Below are 20,886 nucleotides of genomic sequence, written 5' to 3' on the forward strand. Positions count from 1 at the left end.
CAGTAGTCGAGAGAGAATGCCTTGCTGTCAAATGGGCTATGGAGACACTGCGTTACTACCTCTTAGGCCGGCGATTTACTCTTGTGACGGATCATGCACCCCTCCAGTGGATGCAGCAGAATAAGGAAAACAATGCAAGGGTCACCAGGTGGTTCTTATCCCTCCAACCATTCCAGTTCTGCATACGGCACAGGGCTGGATGCCACCATGGCAACGCTGATGGTCTGTCACAAGCATACTGCCTGGCGTCCCAAGTTGCCCAACTCTATGATGTTGAGCACTTGTGGTAAACAAGAGGAGCTTCTCTTCCAGCCCACATGTGTGTAGGATGAAGAGGAATAAGGAAACCAAATATCTCTCTGTCATTTCTCAAGTATCTAAGAGCCAAATGCAGTGAACCATCTTAAAAAAAATTACAAGAGAAAGATGAGGTTAATGGGTCGGATTAAATGGTTAAGGCAGAGAAGAAAGGCCTCAGATCTTTTTCTGACAATATAAACTTAAACACTATTTTTTTAATGAATGGTAAAAATATGGCACACATTTTTGTGTGTGTGTGTGTGTGTGTGTGTGTGTGTGTGTGTGTGTGTGTGTGTGTGTGTGCGCGCATGCGCATGCACGCAGTCTGCACTTCGTGCATTTCTGACATCCCTCTATGTTTTCTGAAATCTGATACCGAGGTGACACAAAGTCCTGGAGTCCAAGAATGTCCCAGCCCCATGACAGGACAAGATGTTAATCATGTAGGAAATAACCCTTGCTCAGTATTCCAAAGGCAGGCAGAAAAACCAAGATCTCTGCCAAAACATTCTAGGAAATGGATTCCTGACCCCATATTTGGCAGTCAATTTAGCCCTGTTCATGTGAGCAAAAATTACTGGGACTGATGTTCAACTGATATACATCAGTTCAGTTCCATTACTTCCATGCTTCAGCTGGAGATCTGGCCCAGAGTCTCCAAGCACCTAATTATTATTTATTTGTACATTCATAGTACCTAGGAGCCCACGTCACGGACCAGGACCTCACTCTACAAACAGAACAATATGACAGTCCCTACCCCACAAGAGACAACAGGCAGGAGTATACAAAGTAACAATGAAATGGTATTGGCCAATATGATAGGCAGTGGTCTTAGCCCACCCTAGTGGTCTTACCCTAACTGTTACTGTTTTTGTATAACATATGAATGCTCTGATATTCTGTTAATATCCAGGTGTTGATTTGCTCTTTTTTCTATTAGTAATTATGAACATAGAGAGGTCCAAAGCTATTCTAATTGTTACCAATTGTTTCTGTCTGCCATGTGTTTTCCCCTTTCAGGTCAGAGGGGCTGGTCCTTTGGACTTCAGAGGGTTGTAACGGAGATATTTCCTGTGCCCATTTGTTTTCAGTGGGCCATTTCAAAATGTCTTACTGTGTGACCTCGGCACTGCAGTGTCATGGATTTTAGCCACTTATATAGTGGCAATATGGAAGGGGTTTTTTTTTTCATTTTCCAGGGGGTTAGGGACCATTTCTTTTTGATCAAATATTTTCTGTTTGTTGTGTAGGTTCCTAGAGAGCCTGGACCCACTGACTCTGTATAAATTAGATTATTTTGATTAATCTTTACATACAATATTATATTATGTGGGATCTAAAAATATATATATTATTAAACTAGAAAAAATCACCTGGGCTAGCTGGTACAATGTTTATAGGATGCAGAATATTTTCCAGTTTGAAATGATATATGCATTAGAGGCCAGATCCTTAGCTAGCATAAATCAACGGAGCTCTATTGAAGGCATACCAGCTGAAGATCTTGTCCATCTTTATAGAAACCATTTTTTCTATTAAATGTAATTACTTCCCAGTGACGCTTTAATTCCAGAGCACTTTTAAAGTGAGGATAGCTTGTAGTACATCTAATTTACTGTATTTCCCCACCCCACCCCACACACACACCCTTACCTGCTCAGTAGGGATATATGACTACCAGACTGTAGCCAAGAACATTGTGCCACACACTCCTGATGTCTTTGCTTCCAGTGCAAGCTAGAAAAATTACACCCTTCAGTTCCATGTTCTGTCACCCTATGATGAACTGACTTGGGTTTTGAGACAAAAAATCTAAAATCGATGGAATGCAAATTTTAAAGGAGATTTCGCAACAGTGGAATTAGAAAATATTCACATAGTAAACTACAAAGAACATGAGATTATACTTAATGTCCCCTTTCCCCCAAAATTCCCTTTCCTGTACTTAGACTTCTGCAAAAACACGGCAGGAATTGGACTAGCAGTAGCAGAAGAGTGTTGGTGTTACAAAGTGTAGAAGCAGAGAGTGGGAATGCTGAGTTTTAAAACCATTCTGGAAAAGGGATTCATGGACAATATATGAGATTATTCAGGTTCCACTCCCACATAGGTCAGACCTATTGTATGAAATTTTCCCTCGTTGAACAATACAACCCAAAGGTAAGAATGATGGCTATCTAGCAAATCCATGCAATGAAAAGAGGATAATTAAACTGAAAGTCTCCACTTCCACTGAATCACCTCAGTGAGTGAAGCCTCTTGTAAATATATACATATATAAGAAACTAAATGACAAAGTATAGCTGTATTGATATATATGACTACTATCTGATACTAAGCTGAACAGCATGAACCTTAAACTAGTCATTTTTCCCCTGAAAATATGAAACTAAACTAATTGTACAGAGCCACTTTGAATGCCTTTTCTACTCTGTGTACAGTTTGAAAAACTCCTTCACCCCCATATAGCGTATTTGAGATGAAAACATATTTTAAGTGTTATGTTTTTCTGTATGCAAAGAGCAACTGCATATTTTCAGCACGTAGGTGTATTTTACTTTAGATTAAGAAAAACAAGAAGAATGAACAAAAGTAAAATCTCCAAAAGAGAACTCAGTGTGTGCATCTCTTTTGCAAAAATTTCAGCAAGTCAGTACAAAATGGCTGCCATCTCTGCACACAGGCGGAGTTGTCCAAAATGTAAAAGCACGGAGCACAGAAAGCAATGGCAGGATATTTCTGGCTAAAGATATGCAAAGTTTTGTGTGTTAAATTGCACAGTAAAGGAATTGCTATTAAATGAAAGTGGCTATTAACGAAGGGCATGTGCCCAGGTCTATTCTGTGCACAGCTATATTTGTGGACAAAGACAGGAGCCAGATAGAAGAATAGTAAAAGTCTGGGCAAAGATTTACAATAGGATTTCAAAATTTTGAAACCCATATTCTGACACTGAAATAACAATGGCTGAATTGCAAAGGAAGAAAAACCCAGCTAAAATAAACTCTTTTAGCTATTTGTCTTTCTGCATAATAATGCTGCAAGGGGTATGAAAGTTTGAGTGTGGATGAATGAAAAGAGAGGAGATCCTGTAGAAAATGACCAGTGAGAAGCCTAAAGGCACTGCTCAGTACTGTTTAATCGGCATCTAATTCCTTTGACATTACCTTGCCTTTGGGCTGGTTACATAAATAGGTGCTGGAACTAAGGGTGCTGGGGGTGCGGCAGCACCTCTGGCTTTAACTGATTTCCACCATGTACAGGGTTTACAGTTTTGTTAAATGGCGTTCAGCACCCCTACTGTACAAATTGTTCCAGAACCACTGGCTACATAGATGAAGGTCAGCTTTTATTTATAATAGAATATTGTCTTGTCTTAATAAAAGGCTTTGAAGCAACTTATTCCAGAATGGGAGCAGCTCTCTCGTGCAACCCTGTTCTTTCACTGTTTGAATGTGTTTGCTTCTTCCACAGTATCTCTTTAGCTAATATTAGACAAGTATCCTGACTATCAAAATGGATCAAAACAAATAGCCTCTGTTCCTCATCATTTAACTGATGCTATCTCACCCAGCATTGCACTGACTTTTTGCCTCTGAACACCTACTGTAGTTCATGAATTTAGTTTAGTTTGTAGTGCACTTGTTGTTTGTGCAGATCATAAAACCTCCAGGCAGTTCAACGCAACAAGATGTCAAAAAAACCCTAAAGGCAGAATAGCAGGTACATTGCAGGTATGTTTGAGATACACTTACAAGCTAATATTTACAGGAATTGTTGCACATAACTAACTATTATACTTGACTCTAGCTAGCATGATTAGTCCCTCAGTTCTGTGTTTAATAATCCCAAAACTGCAAAAATGACACATTTTAAGTACTTGCTGTACAAGTGCCATATATGGCAGGAGAATATAGTTCTTTCTACCTAGTAGCAGCAATGTATTTAAAGGGGACAGAATAAGTCTGGAAAAGGAAAATTGAAAAGAGGAGAGAGAAGTCAGTTTCTTTGTCATAGTCAATTCTTAGATATCACTCACTTCTATTGCAGTAATGTCTGGTCAATGTAATCCTTCCTTCAGTGAACAGGAATTTTTCTGAATGCTAGTCTGGGTTGAGAAGGGTTATGTGTATATCACTGTGTGAATGTGCAGACCGCTCCCAGTAGTTCAAACGATGCAATCATCAGTTTCTTTACACACACTCATGTGAACACATTTTTAAGAATAGCAGACACATCATTTCCTCAGATAAAGACCACACGTAAACATGAATTCTGTTGGTATCTTATCTTTTCATCTAAAGGTTAACTGTAGAAAATATTAAAAATGAGGTCAGGTAATGCAACAAAAAAGTCAACAGCACCAGAGAACTCGGCCAAACCATATCTTATAAAAAGTGTGGAAGAAGCCAAGAATCTTCTGTTGTGCATTGTCTACAAATTATGTATCCAGTATCTTATCCAATCATACAGTGATGCACTAAATGACTGCAACCTTATTAGACAGAGGCAGGCATGGGTACTTAAAAGAAGTAAAAATTAATCAATACAATCCCTAAATTTTTATATGTCACCGTGAAGTACTTTTGGTACCTTTTTATGGCATTGATGTAAGAGAAGTCTAGGAAAATGCTTATAAATCGAAAACACGTCAATATGACCAAGTTGTACATAGTGTCTGAATTTTACACATGTGCATAAACATAGAACAGATGTTTTTTACTTATTGAAAGTGGATGGCCAGACTTATTTAGACTCTGTCAACTGAACACTAGCTCAGATTTAGCCTAACTTTTTCACCCATGATAGCCACTAGTAAATAAACTATCAGGAGATTTCTGCCCACTTAATTTCCACTTGCATTCTGCTGCAATTCAGGTAGAATGAAATGTATGGAGAAAGAAGTGATCTTCATCTGTTAAAATGTGTTCCAGAGGGTTAGAGCACTGTGAGGTTGAGGGAATGAAGACGCCTGTGTTGCAAGGCTAGATCCTCAGCTGGTTTTAACAGGCATTAATCATTTGAGTCAGTGGAGCTACACTAATTTATACCAGCTGAGGATCTGGAGGTCCCCTAGTCTAAACTTGCCATAGGCTTGTGCTGTGACCTTAGACAAGTCATTTCAGCTTCACTGTGCCTCAGTTTATCCCTTTGTAGCTTGTATGCAATAACAATACCTTACCAGAGGGGGAGGTGCTGGTATGCAGTTTAGTGTTTATAAAATGGCTTTCAGATCCTTGGATTAAAAGCACTACAGGAATGCCAAATAGTTTTAAATACTAATTATTATTATTTATTGCTATTTATTGTAACGATGATAAAGAAAGAAATAGCCAAGAATCTTCTCCACTGTTCCCCTACAGCATAATTTGGCATTTAGTGCAGGGATAGGACTGGACTGCTATCAAGGTTGCTCCTCCTCCTGATACCATGAACAGAATGTGCTGAAAGTTCTTGCTCGTTTCTCTGGCAACTTGATCTTTAAATAGCTTATTCAACAGAAGATTATGGGGAAGGAACAGTCTGGTATTGTTTATTGTATATTTTCATATCTCAAGTTGAAAGGCAGTGCTGACGTTCGCCAGAATTGCAACAGCGTGTTTGGAAGGACGCTCCTCGAGCTTTGTTTTGCCTCAAGGGCAACTTGATGCAGTTTAGGTAACTGATACTACAGTTCATGTTAGTTTATTTTATCTGAAACCTGTTCCTGATCAACAAAAATAAGCCATGTTCTGTACCAGCTAAAATTGTCAAGCTGTTTTAGGTGTATGCCCATAAAGTGTGTGTGCATTATAGTAATCCAATCTAAGACCAGTTAGGTTGCTCAGTTCTAGGTCCTCCATCCCTGAGCATTTTTACTTACATTTGATCTAAAAACTATTAAATCTGAGCCACTCTCTAAAATTCTTGTGCACTTCACAGTTTCTATCACACATGTCCATGATCTCATTATTGTTGTTAGCTGCCCAGATCTAAACAAAATTTGAGGACTATTTCCTGTTACCACCAAGCTTTGGTTCTTCAATTTGGTATCAGTCTGTTTTTCCTGTTTTCACTGGTTGAGGGATGATCTTTATGTACTTGTGATGCTCTGTCCTGATTGGCCTTGAATTTATAACACCTCTTTTTGTGACCAGTCTTTTCACCATACCACCAGTTAGGTGAACTGCTTCCCCTATTTTTTACATGATTGCAAATCTCTTTGGTTTTACGAAAGAAATTTAACTATTTTTATAGCACTTCAAAGATATCATTAATTGAATTAGAATGTCTTGTCTCTTCATGCCTATTAGACACAGATTTGTATGAACTGGGCTTATTTGGAACATGGTGCAACAGAGCCACCTGGTGACATCTGCCATAAGAATAGGCATAAAACCTCCCACACAGGGACATTGTGAGGCCTAATTAATATTTGTAAATGTTGATCAGCATTTTTCACAGATGTAGGGAGCAGGACTAACCAGGGCAACACCTCCTTCATGGAGGAGGTGCTTAATCCCTACGGTTAGCAGCACTAATCATCTGCTGTGTAGTGTATAAATGCATTCCAGCACACATTACTTCCCTCCCCTCCCAACCATCACTATCCCAACCTCTTATAGCAAAGAGAAACTTGATATATAGAGTCAAGCTTCACTGCAAAGGGCTGGTCTACACACAGTTTTTGTGCCAGTTGCGTAATAAATCTTAATTCTGGCATTTCTTCTTTTTTGAATGCTTGACTTCACAGCTTTCATATGTTGTAAATGTAGTTTTTGTGTGTGATATCAGTATAGCTTGGTAACCAATAACTTCAGGCTAGGTGACATTTTTTCAGCCAAAACTTTTTTTGGGGGGGGGGGGGGGGGCAAAATGCAGATTCGGGCCAACCATAATGTTTTGTGAATTTGTGTTGATTTCAGCAACTTGTTTTGATCAAAACAAGAAAATTTAAAAAATGTTAATGTCAGAATGGTTCCTTTATACATTTCCAGAATAAAATACTTGAATATTTTTGGGATAGTTTTGGATGCCATTCAAAAAACCAAGGAGCTAGAGCACCCTCTCCCCCCTGGTCCAGTGGTTTGGACACTCACCCAGGATCTGGGAAATCCAGGTGTGAATTCCCAGTCTGGAGCAGGGACTTTAAATCAAGGGTTGCCCCTTCCAGGTGCATGTCCTGACCAATGTTGCCTCTAATTTTTGACAGGCTGTGTGCGCAAAAAATTTGTTCTGTGCAAATTGTTGTGTTTCTGTGCAAATTTTTGTGCGTGGGTGTTTCACCATGTGCGTGGGGTTTAGGATCTGTGTGCACGCGCAAAGCTTAGAGGGAACAGTGGTCCTGACCCTCATCCTATAGAGCAGGGGTCTAAAACTCCCAGCCCGCGGGCCATCTGCAGCCCACAAACCTCCCCAATGTGGCCTGCGGGGCTCCAGCAATTTTGGGGCCGGGTCTCTCCCTTGGCCCCACCTGCTGCCCCTAGGCTCTCCCCCAGCCCAGGGGCCCCGGCAGCGCAGCGGAGCTGAGCAGCGTCTGCCTGCTCACTCCAGTGGCTGCCGGCCCCTCCCTGCAGCCGCAGGGTGAGTCTGTGCCTCTGTACGTTGCCCCCGCCCTGAGCACCCCTGCAGCCAATAAGAAGCCTGAGGGCAGCTGTGCTCAGAGGCCCCCTGGCCTGCCCCGCCTTGGAGACCAAATAAGCGCTGCACCCCCCGACCCCCTCCCAGAGCTTGCACCCCTCACCTTTCCACACTCCCCTCCCATTCCCAAATTCCCTCCCAGAGCCTGCACCCCCTTCCCCCACACCTTCAGCCCCCAAACTCTGAGGGACAGCTCAGTGAGCATTGGCCTGCTAAACCCAGGGTTGCGAGTTCAATCTTTGAGGGGGCCATTTAGGGATTTGGGGCAAAAAAAAATTGGAGATTGGTCCTGCTTTGAGCAGGGGGTTGAACTAGATGACCTCCTGAGGTCCTTTCCAACCCTGATCATCAATTTTGTGAGTCTAGCCTTTCATTTCCTTTAGTTTTGTTAAAATGCACAAAACAAAATGTTTAATTTGTCTCAGAAATACTTTTTTTCCCCAATTTTTTTGATTGGCCAAAATGCTGGAAAAAAATGGTTTCAGTTTGGGTTGAACCAAATGTTTATTTCCAATTTTTTTCAGAACTGGCAGCAAAATGAAGAGAGAGAGACAAAGTGGGTGAGGTTATGTCATTAGTTGGACCAACTTCTGTTGGTGAGAGAGACGAGCTTCTGAGCCACACAGAGCTCTCCTTTCCCAGACCCAAAGGTACTCCCAGCATCACAGCTAAATGCAAGATTGTTTAGCCTAAGTAGTTAGCACATAGCGTTGTTCAGGATTTCCTTGATAGGTCAGACATAGAGTAATCATTTGGGGAAAAGTGTTCACCCATTCTACAGCTGACCTATCAAGCCGAGATTTCACCTATGTTTTAGTCTGTATAACTGTGTCCATGTTAAAGGGAACCCACCTTCAGCCCTTTGTACAAGAAACCTATATAAGTAGAGTATTCCCCCATCACAGTTTTGAAAGTCCAGTGGATGAATGAAGATCTTGATCATGCAAACTGTTATGTGTGAATTAGCACTCCCATTAACTTCAGTGGCACAATTTGGACATGTAAACATTACACAGGTGAGTAAGGGTTTTTGCCAGATCACACAGTAGATTTATCGTTCTGAAGAATAAAATAATCCCTTTTTCTGTTAGATTCTGATCATGCATAGCCCCAGTGATATCTGCTTAATTTATTTGAGGACAATGAACTAATTACACTAGATTCCTGAAACTGGAATGATTTATACCACTAAGTTTAAAACGATAATGTAATGAACTGATTTAAACTTAGCTTCCTTTGATAATGATTTCCTACAGTTTAAGCTCTTTATATATTTTTCCATTTCAGCTTACAACAGATGTTTCTAGCATAAAAAAGAGCACTGAACTGCCTGGTTCTACAGAGCAGTAAAGCAGAAACTCGGTTTTACAGTCTAGTGCAAGAGATGCTTCATGTAAGAAAACTTTTACTGGTCTCCAAATTTATGAAGGGTAGACAACTTTATCACAGTTGCTAAAACAAGAGCTGGCAGTCTATTAAAAAAAAAAAGATATGGACTTAGTCTAGTAATGAGAACATCCATCCAAATCAATCAACATAATGGCAGAGCTATAACAGGTCTTTCATTATGAGAGGTCTCTTCAAATGCCACTGTTTCTCAGCTTCCAGTTTTAACCTATTGTGACAGTACTGCTTTCTCCTCAGCAGCTTGTCTTTTGGATACAGAATGGGGCCCAGGTTCCTTGTGGTGCGACAGCAGAACTAATCAAAGTGGGCCGAAACTCACATTAACACAGCAGCATGGGCAATGTCAGAGGGCGACTTACTTAGAGATGATGTGGCTCCAGTCACGGTGTCAGCTAAATGCCGTACTTGAAACTGCATGTGAAGTATGTATTAAGGGAGATGAGGACATTAATTAAATGACATTCTTTCTTGATGAATTCTGGGGCTCTTGTCTTTATTGGAAAGACCTAGATAAATCCAGAGGAAGTCAGATGGATTAAAATTAAATCCAAGATTTAGTTTGGCAGATGTCTATTTCAGAGGGTTTGTGGGCTATTATTGGATCAGTAAATCATGCTACAGTTCTACAGTCCTTTTTCTCCGTGATTCTGTAAATATTATTGAATCACTATCCAGATCCCTTTCCCAGTCCCACTCCACTCCACCCACGCTCTGCTCTATTCCTCACCCCAATATTAGTAGTTAAGCAATGACACAACATAGTTTGGGATACTTGGTCTCTGTTATCGAACAGCTTGTTTCAATTCTCAGGTGCACCAAGGTCCAGTTGACACAGCTGGCTGTGCAAAGGTGGGGTTAATTAACATTTCCATTACCATCCCCCTTGAGTTGGGGGATGCTAAGGTGCTGGTCTGCCCCTAGTGCAAATTAGAGTAGTCTGAGGTGCAGTTATGTTGTCAAGGATCACCAGAATTGTATGAGTGTTGTGGGGATTTTTCCTTCTGAGTAACCTGAGAGGAAAAAATTAGTTGATTTGGGCTAGAGTATGTAAGATCTAATATTAATTTATCAGGGTTTATTTTGGGCAACAACAAATTGTCAGTCCTTTTTTAAGTCCCCCCTTTGATTATTCCACAGGTTCCCCAAGAGTGAAATACAAAAGAATCAAGTTCTGAAAACAAGCCATTTTTTAAATCACTATCTTTAAACTCTACCCTCTGTACTTCAGTGTAGTTACTATCAACTGATGAATCCCTGGGCAGTACAGTAGAATATTTCTTATAGCAGACTCCCCTGTCTTCTGATACAAACAGACCCAATAGAAGGGGCGGTCAATAAAGACCGGAATTAAACAAGCATACAGTGTTTTAAGACGGTGATATTTAACTTGAGATTTATTCTAGATTCTGGTCAAGAATCTGATCCAAGCTTCTTAAATGTTCAGGGGTGTTAGCATTAGTGTGTAATTTCTACCCCACCTCCAATAGTTGACTTATCAAATGTACCATGTTGGCTCTAGTAATGTTGTCTGGGGACAATGCTCCCAGGTGTTCAATAAAGATGATTCCGTAAAAGAAACATAGTCGGGGCCATAGCCTGATCTTAGCTATGCTGGTGTAGAACCAGAGTAACTCCAAATCAGTGGATTTACACCCACATAACTGAGATCAGAATTTGGCTCAGGGTTCTTTCTTCACTTTTATTGTCTGAGATCCAATTTCAAAAGAGAATAAGTTTTGTTCAGTTCTCCCCTCCCCCCTAAACATAGTCCTTTCTTCTTGTTGTTTAATGATACAATAGTTTCATACTGTAGGTTAGTTTTTTAAGTAGGTCACTGTAGAGTATAAGAATTGAGTAATTACGCTTTAGATAGTTTGTAAGCCCTCTAGGATACATCCACATTGCAAAAAACCCACAACCATAAAACATCACAGCTGCAAGTCTCAGAGCCTGGGTCAACTGACTCAGGCTCACAGGGCTCATGCCACAGGGCTTAAAATACTCATGTAGATGTTCCAGCTCAGGCTGCAGCCTGGGCTCTGAGATCCACCCCCTTCACCAGGTTTCAGGGCTCCGGAACCTCTCCACTCCAATTTTTAGCTCGGTAGCGTGAGCCTGAGTCAGTTGACCCACGGTCTGAGACTCGCTGCCACAGTGCTGTGTTGGGTTTTTTTGCAGTGTAGAAAAGGACCTAGGGGTGACAGTGGACGAGAAGCTGGATATGAGTCAGCAGTGTGCCCTTGTTGCCAAGAAGGCCAATGGCATTTTGGGATGTATAAGTAGGGGCATAGCGAGCAGATCGAGGGACGTGATCGTTCCCCTCTATTCGACACTGGTGAGGCCTCATCTGGAGTACTGTGTCCAGTTTTGGGCCCCACACTACAGGAAGGATGTGGATAAATTGGAAAGAGTACAACGAAGGGCAACGAAAATGATTAGGGGTCTAGAGCACATGACTTATGAGGAGAGGCTGAGGGAGCTGGGATTGTTTAGTCTGCAGAAGAGAAGAATGAGGGGGGATTTGATAGCTGCTTTCAACTACCTGAAAGGGGGTTTCAAAGAGGATGGCTCTAGACTGTTCTCAATGGTAGCAGATGACAGAACGAGGAGTAATGGTCTCAAGTTGCAATGGGGGAGGTTTAGATTGGATATTAGGAAAAACTTTTTCACTAAGAGGGTGGTGAAACACTGGAATGCGTTACCTAGGGAGGTGGTAGAATCTCCTTCCTTAGAGGTTTTTAAGGTCAGGCTTGACAAAGCCCTGGCTGGGATGATTTAACTGGGACTTGGTCCTGCTTTGAGCAGGGGGTTGGACTAGATGACCTTCTGGGGTCCCTTCCAACCCTGATATTCTATGATTCTATGATTCTATGACATATGCGTAGTTTCTATGTTTAGAAACCTGCCAAAGCAGCAGTGTATACATGTAGTTAGGCACTGAATGTTGTGTATATAGTTTATAAACATAGTTATTTGGACATCACCAGGCCCGTGTGGTTTCTTCATTTTATGTTTGTTGTGTAAAGAGCAAGAGACCACATCCATTTGTGTTTTTATTGGGGAAATGGCGAGTCTTGAACTTCAGCTTTATTTCTGAACCTCCTTCAGTGTTCACTGCAGTTTGGTTAAATTATACCCATCTCCCTATAGCCTTAACCACCTTACAATTAATAAAGTACTGAGGGATTTTTGATGGACTTAGAACTAACTTGCATTTTAAATATCATGCTGCTTCAAAATTTCATTCTCAGAGCTTTGCAGTATCACCTTGAAACTAACAGGGAAGCCCTGAAACATCATGATACTTACAGGAAGAAATATTCCAAAGCCCAAGAGAGAGACTTTTCTGAGATGATATGTGGGGTTGGAAGAGCATGCTGGTTTGATTGATGGAAGAGAAAGGGCTTTTGTGACCCTGGATAGGAAGAAAGAAGAATGTTTCTGGGATCCAGAAGGGAAGGACAGGACACATGGTACTGGTCTGAAGAAAAATTAGGCAGTATGGAGCTAGGCCTGAAGAAGAGATAAGTTTACAGGACCAGAAGGTAAGGGTGCTTTATGAGCCTCTACTGGATGATCAGAGTCCCGTCAGAAAAAGAAAGTGAGTCACTCAGGCATGGACTGGCAGGAGGAGGGAAGGAATAATGTGAGCCTATTATGTAGCTGGGATGATCACATTGGCTTCTTGAGAGAGAGGGCCCCCCCCATAGGTTTGGATAAGCACTTAAACATTTGAGGCTTTTACCCATCAGTAATTTTTATTAATGTTTGTTACTTATGCCAAGGCTGAGCTCCACAAATTGAAAAAGAGCCTCATTGTGGGTGCTCCTATCATAAGGGGTGCTCAGAATAGATGAGAACTAGTCAACTCTTTTCTCTTTCTGCCACTTGAATTCTTGTGCCTCTAAGGCAAGCAAAATGTTTTTCTCTCCCTTTCCTGCATGCTTTGGAGTGCATAACACAGAAGGTGACATGTTGCAAGAATTGCAAAATTCTATATGTGCTTGGTATGAGAAAAATCCTAAGTAAATAATGAATGACCTTTTTCTTCAAGGCAGAGGTTACTGGTTGGCAGGGCAGGGAGGAAGCTCACAAATATTTCAGAATGTTGAATTTTTTCTTAAGTGCTGTGAGCCAAATACAGCTTTGTTGTAAAGTTACTGAACTCAGAGGCCACTTATGCTACAAAGGCTAAATTTGACCCTGTATCTTTATTCACCATCAGCTACTTCTCCTTCCCATTTTGCTGCTGTTTTCCTCAGATCTTAGCTGGGATCTGTTTCATACTTTAATTTGTCATTCGTCCTGCCTTCTTATCCTTGTAGCTAGTTATTGATGATTCCCCTTTGGGTGGTTAATTCAGTTGGTGTTTTCTTATTCTTCATGGCTACAAAGTGGACTGTAATTAGCATATAATAAAAATGACGGCGTGGTCTAAACAAAGATATCTCAACTAAGCAATCTTGCAAGATTACAGAGAATATCCTACCAGTTGCTCCTGTCAATATGCTCCTGCACAGAGATTTGAGGAGTTTTTCATCAAAATATTATATTAATTAAGAAAACAGTAAAATATATTTTTAATTAAATTTCAATTTAATTCTGGTCTATTTCATGGCTCAACTGACAGGTGAGAGAGAGAGTGTGTGTGTGTGTGTGTGTGTGTGTGTGTGTGTGTGTGTGTGTGTGTGTGTGTGTGTGTGTGTGAAATCTTTGTGAAAACATTTGGTGCTCTTCATGCTGATAGAGATTTTAAAATTTTGCTTCGTTTTGGCAATATATCTTTGGTGGAATAAAATTTCAAAACTTAAAATACTGGGTTTTGAATTTTCTTAAAATTAGGCATAAATTTGAATAACAGTAAGAAAATACTAAACTGGCCCAGCTTAATCATTTACTGTTCTCTCTGTGTGCTTGGTCACCTAAAACACATGGCAATGTTTCTGCTTGCTGATGGAACAATTCCTAACCTCACAAAAAAAGTTGAAGATGACTGCTGAATAATTCCAGCATAAATGCCTATGTGAATATAAACTTGTTCCAGTATTCACAATACCCTCTCTCTCTCTCTCTCTACAAACATTCGTTCAGACAGAAATTTGCTTGTACTTATGTCTGTGGGAAGCAAACAAAAGGATCTGAATACCACTGAAACAAATCTGCAGTTGTCAAGGTTCCTTCCCCACTCTGAACTCTAGGGTATAGATGTGGGGACCTGCATGGAAACCCCCTAAGCTTATTTTTACCAGCTTAGGTTAAATCTTCCTCAAGGTACAAACTATTTTACCTTTTGCCCTTGGACTTTATTTTGCTGCCATCACCAAGCATCTAACAAATATATAAGTGGGAAAGAGCCTGCTTGGAAACGTCTTTCCCCCCCAAAATCCTCCCCAAACCCTATACCCCCTTTCCTGGGGAAGGCTTGATAAAAATCCTCACCAATTTGCATAGGTGAACACAGATCCAAACGCTTGGATCTTAAGAACAATGAAAAAAGCAATCAGGTTCTTAGAAGAAGAATTTTAATAGAAGAAAAAGTAAACGAATCACCTCTGTAAAATCAGGATGGTAAATACCTTACAGGGTAATCAGATTCAAAACATAGAGAATCCCTCTAGGCAAAACCTTAAGTTACAAAACGACACAAAAACAGGAATATACATTCCATTCAGCACAGCTTATTTTCTCAGCCATTTAAACAAAACAGAATCTAACGCATATCTAACTAGATTACTTACTAAGTTCTAAGACTCCATTCCTGTTCAGTTCCCGGCAAAAGCATCACACAGACCGAGAGAACCTTTGTTTCTCGTCCCCCTCCAGCTTTGAAAGTACCTTGTCTCCTCATTGGTCATTTTGGTCAGGTGCCAGCGAGGTTATCCTAGCTTCTTAACCCTTTACAGGTGAAAGGGTTTTTCCTCTGGCCAGGAGGGATTTTAAAGGTGTTTATCTTTCCCTTTATATTTATGACAGCAGTTCTTAGCCAAAAAAATGGGGGTAGTAGTAGCCCTGCTGTAGGCAACATTTATAATTATTAGAATCTCTGTGTCCTGACATTTCCTTTCAAAATTAGGCAGGTTGGGGAGGTAACCTGATGCATAGTGAAAAAGAGGCCTGTAAGTTTAATATTTTGGGGGCTTTATTGTTTCACAAATTACACAGCATACAATAGCTGTGCAAATGGGCTGTCTTGTAGATTCACAGCAGTATGCATAGCAATAATTTTGTAGCCTGTCAGCTGAATGCTTCTGTGCTGCACGCTCTTAAGGGTGAACTTTGCTGTCATTTGATGCCTGTATTTGTTTGCTAAATCCTAAAATATAATAGTACCAATAAAAAGAGAGCCTAGCACGTCAATCTTTTTGTGTCTCACAGCAAACAATTCTACTCTCCACTTTAGGCCAGCGGTTTCCACAGCAATAATAATTCACAAAGGGTGAAATCCACTCCTGGTGCACAGGGCAAGCCTCACAGTGGGGTTATTAAGGGGTGCCACTAGCAGAGGAGGTGCACCCCCATCTCAATGAAAGTGTACGTAAACTGGCATGGGGAACCTGGGGTGGGCCATAGATCCAGTGGCCTCATTGCCTCATGAAATTAGTCTGAAGGGCTGAGGCCATCATTAATGCCTGGAGAAAGATTACAGGAATGAAGGGGAGGATTTCACTCCTATTCTACCCAGACAGAGTTTGAATACCTGAGCACTGTGTAATTAGAGTACATCTAACCCAGAATGAGAGAACGCAGTATTATCAACCCCAAGTATGCATGACATCGTGAGATTGGCTTAAAATCAGCTGGTTTTGCTAGACACATTTGTGATTTCAACATTTGCAGTAACCCACAAACCAAAGGAAGCAAGAGGAAAAACGTAATCATTTCCTTTCATAAAAAGGATAGGTGGCAGTAAATTGACGTGGTTCTTTATTTTGCTCATATTGTGCAATCAACATTTAAATATGAAACTCATTAAGGCTCTGTGTGTTCTCACAGCTAATTCACTGGGTTTCTTAAACTTCATGACCCTCTGCTAGTTAATGTAATTGTGTTACACTGCACAAGGAAACTATACCAAGAAGTAAAATATGTTGTACAAATAAGAGAAATCTCTGATTCGCAGAAGTAGGTCAATGCAATTAGGTTAACGTTAAGCTTTGAGCTAATGTATTGCATAAACTCTCACTGACAGCTTCCACCAGTGTCAAAAGGGACAAAGTTTCAAAAATGTGGGGCATAACAAGCAATTATCAAAAGCGTTTAAGTGGGTCCATCATAAAAAAAAACTGAGTTTCATCTATGTCAGAAACAGGTGCTGAATGCTCTCACTGGTCAGATCCAGAGGGGCAGTGAGCACATATGAACCCAGCTTCTTCGTGGCACACTTGGCAAGTTGGATCATTGCAAATGTGTGCTTTTGAAAACTGGGTTATAGTGACAATTACAAATCAACCCTTTTAAAACTTGAGATTTCCGCTCACATCACATCAGGCTCTTTTTGTGAAGCAACAGCTCTTTTTGTGACTCAACAAAATGCATCATCCTGCGAATGTGACAGCTACCACAGAAACCCTGCTGGCACATGGAGGGATGGTAAGTGAAGGAATTGTTTCTTTCAGGTTGCTGTTTGGGGCCCAGGCTTGGAAAAGTTCACTGTTCCTGAAAGTATCTGATGTGGCCTGCTAAAATGTAGGTAGTGTGGGCTGGAGGCAAGAGATCAAACCATTAGTTTTATTACCATTGTGTTTTAGCAGCAGACAGCTCATAAACCAATCAAGTTAAAGTGAATACTTTATATTGCTTGGAAGCTAGCGCCGGTAAACTTTCCCCAACAAACCCCTCCGGTGCCCTCTTCTGCCGCTCTCTGCAAAGCCACACAGAGCAACCACTGCCCCACTTAACTAGCTAGCAGCCTCCCTCCTTATTCCCAATGCAGAGTCACAAGTCCCAGTACTCACAGCCCCATGTAGCTCTAGGCAGCAGTGATACTGGGTCCAGCTCCGGCCTGTCCTTCTCGGGCGATTCCTCCCTGGCACAGTGCTCTTCCTGGCTCCTGTCCTGGGGTGTTCCCGATCGGCCACCCTGTCCTTCCCAGGCTTCAGTATTGCTGCTTCGCTTTGTGAGGGCCTGCAGGCTGCAGCCCCTTCTCTCTGGAGCTCCAGAGCCACCCCCTTGGAGTTTCCCTCCTTTCTCCCACTGCTCCCCCTCCCCCCTTAGAAAAAAAGTTCAAGGGGCCATGCTCTCTAAACCCCAAAGGGATTACATCCAGATAGACTGCAAATCTGAGACATTCTCCCACAAAGTTGCCAATGGCAGGGGAATGGCTAGTGGGCACTCCTGGAATCCTTAGCAACCTGGGGGTGGGAGCCCCCTTAGGAAGGGCTTTGAGTGGTAAGTGACTGGCATGTTGTAGGAGAGAGTCCTGGGTGAGGGGTTGGCTTGGAGGAGAGAGACAAATCTTGCAAAAATCAAACTTGTGATTCAGGAGATTTTTACTATGTTCACTTGCTAACTGGATCTGAACTGATGTCATGATTCAGATAAAAATCAGAGCTTTGACTTTTAACTCAAGGCATTTCTGGTTGGGAATGAACACTTCAGCCTGTTTCTAAACATAACCAGGAACAATTACTTTATGCTATACTGTTGTCAAAGAGAGATGCAATTCCCAGCTTTCTAATGGTTTAAAGCCTTTTATTTTTCCCCCTGACTTATTGGTTTACAAGATTTTAGACTTGAAGGGTCAGATTTTCAAAGGGGCCTCAGATCAGCCTACAGTATTGTGTGCCATAATTTATCCCCCTAAATTTTTGGAACGTTCTTTTTTGATGCCTCTAAAGTTCTGGATGCAGAAAATTCAGATGTGGGAGTCAGGTAGATAGCAATATTCCCAAGTTGCGCATAGAAATACGTTGCACATCCACATTTTCAACTTCCAAAATGTAGGAGTCAAAATGTACATACAGGGTACAAAATTAGGGCCACAAACTTGGAGGCTACATCTGAAACGTTGATCCTAAAACTTTTGCTGCTGTCTCTGTCTAGAAGTGCTTACTTGGCGGTTTTCCAGGTCCAGGACTCGATATAGCAAATTGAGGGTCTTGGTCAAGTGAATCAAACAAACTGCAATAGGGACATGGCGAGGGTTGTTGTGGTTTTCAACATACATTTGTTATATTTTTATACCCATTGAGCTAACTGGTCAACTCCACACTCCAGCAGGATTTCTTTGTTGCCTGTAATGCCGTAGAATAACATATTCTGGAGCCCTCATGGTAGAGCTAAAAGCAGCATAAAACTGAGAGATCTAAACAAAAAAAGATTATTTTTTAGTTGATGTGCTGAATGTCCCTCTAATCCTGATTAACGGGGCGGCGGGGGGCATTCAGCATAGACTGCTGAAGCAAATGAAATTTATGAATTTTATTTTCAGGTCATCTTAAGATAAAAGCTAGGAGCTGAAAATAAATCAGCAGATGAAGACCTAAAGCCCATTCTACTCTATAGGAAGCTTGCAAACCATTAACATGATAAGGTTTCAAACCCTTGAGTGCCTCAGAGACCCATAATATAATTTTAATGTCAAAATGGCATCTTACGGCAGCTAGTACTCAGAACACAGCAGAGACTTTTGTGCTCTTTCTTATCCTTTAGAAATATGCAAGCATCACTGCAGTAGAAATTTGATCTAATTGAAGTTTAGGTGCCAAATCCTTGGTTAATGCAACTTGCAAGAGGCTACAGTTGTAACAACAGGAAAAAAGGGAGCATGGCTGAAGGAAAGAGGGGAGGCCGAAATACCCCTACGATACCCTGCGGTCATCCATGTTTTTGAGCCCTTGTGGCCATTGATACCCTGAGTAAGTTAGAGAAGTACTGAGGCTGCTCTAACTTGGTGCAGGGGAATAGGTTGCCCAGAGCAACTCCGTGTTCAGGGGAGTGCAAAGGTGAGTGGTTTTGCCGCTATCTGATCTGAGCTCTCTGCAGTTTAGCCACACCCAGGTTCTGCCTCATAATGTCTCAAATGGAAAGTTATTTTTAAAGTCCATGAAACAAGTGTAAATCAGACATTACTATCTTTTGTTTATATGTGGCATTCTGAAATGTTTCTTGTGGTTTGTAGTGATGATTTTGGGTGGCAATATGCATATATTGTGACAATAATGCTCTCTAACAGATTCACTACGTTGTCATTTTACTCTATTTAGTAGATGTACATGTACCTACATTATGAGCCATATTGTACAAATAAAATTGTTAAGAGCATAGAGGTTTTTCACAAGTGGTCTGAACATGTTGCAAGTCTAACCCTTGAAAGGATTCACTCTTTCAGCATCATCTCTCATCTTGGTTCTCTTTGATTATTTGTGGCTGCTACTTAACCCCGGTTTTGGCGAGGGTCTGGAAAAGACTGAAGGGAGCACAGCCATTTTGATGGGTGTGGGGGGTGAGTGTGTGACTCTGCAGTTTTGAGAAACAGAGGCCAGAAAGGGTCAGATTTTGGCTAAGTCCAGAAGAGGCCTGACAGACTCTGGCTATGTCTTTGCTGGAAAAAATGTATTTTTACAAGATACCTAACTTGATTAAGTAGCTAGTGAAGACAAAGCAAAGGTAGTTTTTGCCTTGAGGTTGGTAGACCTCCTCTTAGGGTTGCCAACCTTCCAAGTTTGGCCTGGAGTCTCAACGAATTAAAGATTAATCTTTAATTAAAGACTGTCATGTGACAAAATCTCCAGGAGTACATCCAACCCAAATTAGCAACCCTTCCTCCACTTGGGGTTTACCTCAAATAGCTATGCCTATCTGTGCCTTGTCTCCATTAGGATTTGACAGTGAGATAATTATATCAGTGAAAAATTCATCTTTTTTTTTTAAATCAAAACAAAGCAGGTGTAAGGGAGACACTGAGGTTGAGGGATTCTGTTACAGGGTTGTGATGGCTGTGTTTGCAGCAGGGAACCTCAGTTTGTATAGAATGAAATATGTTTATGGTTTGGTTCATATTTCTATTTCTTTGCATTACATTACTGTTAGTATTATATTTTCTCAGGTAAGTACAAACTGATGTTGCATCTCACTTCCTTCATTGACAATTAAATGGAAGCTAAGGTGCCACGTGCCAGGAGGGCTCGCTACCTTATCTGGAATGAGAAGTGGGAAACAGATCACAGCTTTGTATCAAAAAGAAAAGGAGTACTTGTGGCACCTTAGAGACTAATAAATTTATTTGAGCATAAGCTTTTGTGAGCTACAGCTCACTTCATCGGATGCATTCAAAGTTTATGCTCAAATAAATTTGTTAGTCTCTATTTTTGCGAATACAGACTAACACGGCTGCTACTCTGAAACCTGAGCTTTGTAATCAGTGGGTTCCAGGAAAAGGAGTTATGTAAGCACAGAAATGCATTGAATTCTATGTTTTTTGAAAAGTTGAATTTAAGGTTATTGTAGTCAGGGTTAAGAATGCTATGTGAATTGTTTTTATTCATGCTTACATGAGTGAATTCATTGAGGTGTATTATATTTGGAAAAGGAAATGATGCTAAACTTTTGTGAATG

At 41.0% G+C, this 20,886-nt stretch overlaps 1 protein-coding gene and 1 long non-coding RNA gene across 3 annotated transcripts in view; one reads left to right on the plus strand and one right to left on the minus strand.

Moving 5' to 3' along the window:
- The window catches only part of HPGDS (hematopoietic prostaglandin D synthase), a 57,066-nt gene extending 52,571 nt beyond the window's left edge, over positions 1-4,495 (minus strand). Inside the window, exons 1-2 of one of the 2 annotated variants that reach the window (XM_043512620.1) lie at positions 4,343-4,413; positions 1,957-2,040 (exon numbers count right to left, since the gene is read on the minus strand). The gene's annotated coding sequence lies outside the window, so the exon portion shown is untranslated. Of the gene's footprint in view, positions 1-1,956; positions 2,041-4,342 lie in introns of both variants that reach the window. The other variant, XM_038400068.2, reaches the window with a different exon arrangement.
- LOC122459726 lies at positions 671-9,395 on the plus strand. Its single transcript, XR_006280593.1, has 3 exons — positions 671-1,092; positions 5,873-5,961; positions 9,211-9,395. It is a non-coding gene; the product is annotated as an uncharacterized LOC122459726 (long non-coding RNA).
- The last annotated feature ends 11,491 nt before the right edge of the window (positions 9,396-20,886 follow it).

The sequence above is a fragment of the Dermochelys coriacea genome, chromosome 4, assembly GCF_009764565.3.
Source record: "Dermochelys coriacea isolate rDerCor1 chromosome 4, rDerCor1.pri.v4, whole genome shotgun sequence".
NCBI lineage: Eukaryota > Metazoa > Chordata > Testudines > Dermochelyidae > Dermochelys > Dermochelys coriacea.